Source organism: Ixodes scapularis, unplaced genomic scaffold (assembly GCF_016920785.2).
Source record: "Ixodes scapularis isolate PalLabHiFi unplaced genomic scaffold, ASM1692078v2 PGA_scaffold47__10_contigs__length_4178495, whole genome shotgun sequence".
Taxonomy (NCBI): Eukaryota; Metazoa; Arthropoda; class Arachnida; order Ixodida; family Ixodidae; genus Ixodes; species Ixodes scapularis.
Window position 1 is genome coordinate 3335891 of NW_024609876.1, and position 4480 is coordinate 3340370.

The window sequence follows — 4480 nt, forward strand, 5'->3', positions numbered from 1 at the left end:
GTTCGATGAACGTGCTCAAACAAATAGTGGGGGGGGATAGGGGCTCCAGCACTGGTGGCTGGCTGGCACCGCGCGATGTCCGGAGATCAAGGCGGTCTCCGGGGGCGGCTGCGCCGTGTAGAAGGAGGTGTCATCTTTGCTGCTCCGGCACCTCTAAGAGACTGCCTCTTCAATGCGCGCCGGAGCTGTTTTTCGGTTGTGGAGGGGGGTACTGGTGCGCTTCCGACCCCCGCCGTCTGCGGGCGCCGATAGCGCTCCCAGCGGGAAGGAGAAGAAACACTCAGCCAGCCGTAGCCACCTGGTGAAAGGGCGGACAACTATCCTCTCCCAAAGCGCGCTTGGCAACCGAGGGGGAGGAGGTGCCCCCATCGCGTCGGGGAAGCCGACCGCCGTCGTCCGCTTTCGTCCTCCATCTTGCGCTCTTCTCTTGTGGGTCCGGTTGGGAGAGGAGGCCGCGGCGCAGGCAGAGCGGTCTCTCTCCCATCCAGTGCAGCCCGGCTGTGCCCGTTGGGGGCGGGGGGCCTCTCGCTTATCTCTCCTGAAGCCTTGCGCCGTTGTTTCCTTGTCTGGCGTGGGCTTTGTTCTTTCGTTGCCGGCCTGTCAAGTTCTCTCCGCGCTCGGTCGTCCGCGCGGCGGTCCGGGCCGCTTTTCCGCGGATGGCCGTTCTTCTAGAGCACTTTGGTGAGTCCTGTGTTGACAAGGAAATCGATGAGTGCCCCGAGCGCTTTCTTTTTTCCCTTTGCAGATCCTGTGGGTCTGAGGATGTCTTCAAGCGCTCCGGATGGGAGTCCGAGGGAACGGAAGGTCGACAGCATCGCCTCCCGCTCCGCGTATTCCCGGCATCCCAGGATTGCGTGCTCGGCATCCCCGAGTTCTCCGCAGCTGTCGCAGGCCGGGTCATCATGGCGTCTCAACCTGTGAAGCTGCTCGGCCGTCCAGGCGCTCCCCGTGCGGAGTCTGTGGACGATCGCAGCTGCCTGTCTTCCCAGTGAGCGGGGAATTCTGGCCGGTCTGTCTCCGCCTGCCAGGCGGGCGTCCGGGTGCCGTGCCACGGTGTCCCTTGCCACGAGGAGCTTGGCGTCATCGAACTTTCCGACCCCAATTACCGGAACGCCTTCCCCGTCATGTGTTCTGTCAGCCAGGCTGTCGGCCGCCTCGTTGCCTCCTACTCCGCAGTGCGCCGGTACCCATTGGAAGGTCAGGCCGTGGCCCCGCTCTTTAGGCGCCCTGCCGTCATTGCGACTCTTCTGGCCAGCGGTGGGGCCCTCTCCAGCTCTGCCAGTCGTGTCAGTGCCGCCCTGGAGTCCGAGCAGACAACCCAGCTCACCGGGTCCCCCACCATGTCTCCGACGTGGACGAGAGCAGCCACCGCAAGTCCCAGCGCCGCGAGTTCTGCCGACATGCTCGACGCATGGAATTCGAGTTTGCCGCTGAGACACCGCCGGCCGTCTTCAAGCACCACTGCAGCCGTAGAGGATCCGTCGGACGGCCGCACTGAGCCGTCTGTGAAGACTCTTTTGCAGCCCGGGTAGTTTTGCTCGAGATGGTGCTCCGTCAGCTGCCTTGCCACCGCTGCATTGACCCTTCTTCTGGGCGTCATCCCTTCCACCCCGAGGGCAACCTGGAGCGGCTCCGGACCGAAGTGCAGCGCTCGGAGTGGTGGCAATGGTGGTGGTTGGCCTGCGATCTCGTCCAGCTTGTGCAGTATCTGTCCTAGCTCCGACTCCGGTCTCTCGGATGTTTTGCAGCAGTGAAGTGGTCGATCTGCAGCCGCTCATAAGGATGAGGTGTCTCATCGCGCGTTGCTCCAACTAATGTTCCATTGTGGCAGCGTTCGCCTTGACAAGTGTAGGCAGTGACGGTGCCCCTCTTGGAATTCCGAGACAGATTCGAAGTGCCACCCTTTGGGCTCGTTCGAGCATCTCCAGATGTCTTGGCAGCAATGAGGGCAGAGGCAGTGCGTAGAGGGGGCGCGACAGCACCAGACCGGGATAGAGTTGTAGCATCATGGCCTGTGACGTGCCCCACGCGTTGCCGCAGAGCCTCCTTAGGATATTTGTGTGCTGCCGCATTCCCCTCACCGCCTGGGTCGCCACCGGGCCAAAGGATAGCCGAGAGTCCAGCTGCATCCCGAGGTAGGTCATGCTGTTCTGTCTTTTTACTTGCATGTTGTTGATGAAAATTTTGGGTTGGAAGCGCCTTGTCTTTTCTGTGACTTCATGTAGTTTGTTTTCTCCGCAGAAACCTCCAGTCCCAGTTGCTTGAGGTGGTAGACAAGGTTATTAAGGACTCGCTGGAGTTCCTCAACGGCCTTCTTCCGCTTGTACGGGGTTGAAACCGTCCAAAGCGCCACATCATCTGCATAGACTGCCATGTGAATCTCATGTTCGGAGAACTGGTCGCGCTGCATCGCCTGGGGAAGTGAGCAGATTGCCGCGCAGAACAGGAGAGGGCTCATCACACTGCCCTGAGGGACACCTCCTGTTGTTCTTGGCTGACTGTAATGACTCCCCACCTTCACTCGCGATGCACGACCGGCGAGAAAAGCCCTGATGTAGCCGAGTGGGCGACCAACAACTCTTATGCGCCGCAGAGCCTTGATGATCGTAGCGTGTGAGATCGCATCGAAGGCTTGCCTGATATCCAGTAGGACGACCACCGCCGACTTGCCGCACTCCCTCGCCTCCTCCAGCGAACTGATCAGGTCTCCGATGGCATCCGCGGTGCATCTTCCCGGTCTGAAGCCCAGAAAACAGTCGGGCAGTGCGTGGGTTTCCTCGAGATGGTAGAGTAGCCGTTTGTTCACCATTCTCTCCATCTTCTTGCCAAGGCAAGACGTCAGAGATTGGCCGGTACGACTTCGGATCCACGCCCGATTTTCCCGGCTTGAGGAGTGGGATGATATTGGCCTCCTTCCAGTCGCCGGGTATGTCCGCTGTGCGCCAGACCTCGTTGTAGATGTTGAGGAGAGAGGCGAGGGACTCGGCGTCTAGGTTTTTGATTGCTTGCGAGGCCACTCCGTCCGGTCCCGGCGCTGTGCGGCGCCTGGTCGTCGCATTGATCGCGTGTTTTAGCTCCCTGATTGTGAAATCTTCGTCTAGGAACTTCATCGGGGGGCGTGGTCGTGCCTGATTGGTGACCAGCTTGGTGGCTTGGGCCTCAGCACAGGGCGGGCAGGGATGGCCAGAAATATGTCGGCAAGGAGCTCCGCCATCTCCTCCTCGCTGAGCTGCAACTTAGCCGCCATGCATAACACAGGTTGTGTCGGGGCTTCCGTTCTTGCCAGGGCCCTCGCCATCTTCCACGCTCTCCCAGTGCCCCTTGGGTCACCGAAGGAGGCGCAGAGGAGCTTCCATTGCCTCCTAGCCAGTTTTTTTACCGTGGCGCCTAAACTTCGCGTCAAAGCTCCGGTACTCTACGATGTCATGTGTGGAATTGGTGCGCCAGGATTTCCTCTGTGCTTGTCTTCTTTGTGCCTTGAGTCTCGTCCACTTGAGATCGGGGTTTGGCCGGAAGCAAGGCACCGAGATGGTTTTAGTAGACGCCTTGAGAGCCTCCTCTATCAGTTTAGTTGTGAGGGGTTGTCCCGAGGCGGCTGCCTCCTTTAGCCGCTTCCGATATTCCTTCCAGTTCGTCACGGAACACTTCTTTTGGGGGGCGCGGCCCGGTTTCCCAATGATGATGGGCCGGTGGTCGCTGCCTCCACTGTCCGGTGCCGGTGTTGCTGTGATCCTCAGGCCTCTTGTCACAAGCGTGAGGTTGATGACACTGTCACCTGAGCAGGGTCCCACGTAGGTTGGTGCCCCTTGTGTTATGTTCACAAGGTCTAGGTCGTCCAGGACCGCCTGTAGGGCCGCTCCTTGCTGCGTCGTCCTCCCGTCTCCCCACGACTCACTGTGTGCTTTGAAGTCCCCACAGATGATGCCCTGGCTGTCCGTGGGGATGCGCCTGCAGATTTCTTGCACTTCTTGAGGGTTCCAGTGCGAACCGGTGACTCGCGGGGCGACGTAGGCGGAAACCACCACAATGGGGCGTCCCTGGATGGTCACCGACGCCGCCGCATATTCGGCCAGCTCTCCACAGAGGTAGTCAAGGTTTAACTTGAGGCAGTTCTTTCTTGACAAGCAGAGCCGCGCATGGATGGGCTCCTGGTCTTCCAACACGGCTTGTATAGAGTACATAACCTGATAGATGAATTTTGTGGGCAGGGGCCTTTGGTTCTTAAATGGCGATAATTTGGTCATTTTGACTAATTCCGGGTCCCTCGTTGAGCAGTTTTAATTCCTGGATATGCGCTTGGATACCGTTAATATTCCATTGCAGGATGCTTGGTAGGAGTGGTTGAGTTGCTTGGTTGGTTCTAATTGGTGTAGGCATGGTTGGGTTGAGAGGTTGGATGCTGAATTTGGGGTTAATTTAGATTGATACAAGGCGGCGGATTATTCGGGCAGACTCCCTGACAGCTTGCCCAGTTTCCTCT

The 4480-nt window shown here is 59.1% G+C and overlaps 1 pseudogene; it reads right to left on the reverse strand.

The window, feature by feature from the left end:
* Positions 1–668: 668 nt before the first annotated feature.
* LOC121837544 lies at positions 669–2410 on the reverse strand (annotated as a pseudogene).
* Positions 2411–4480: the final 2070 nt, after the last annotated feature.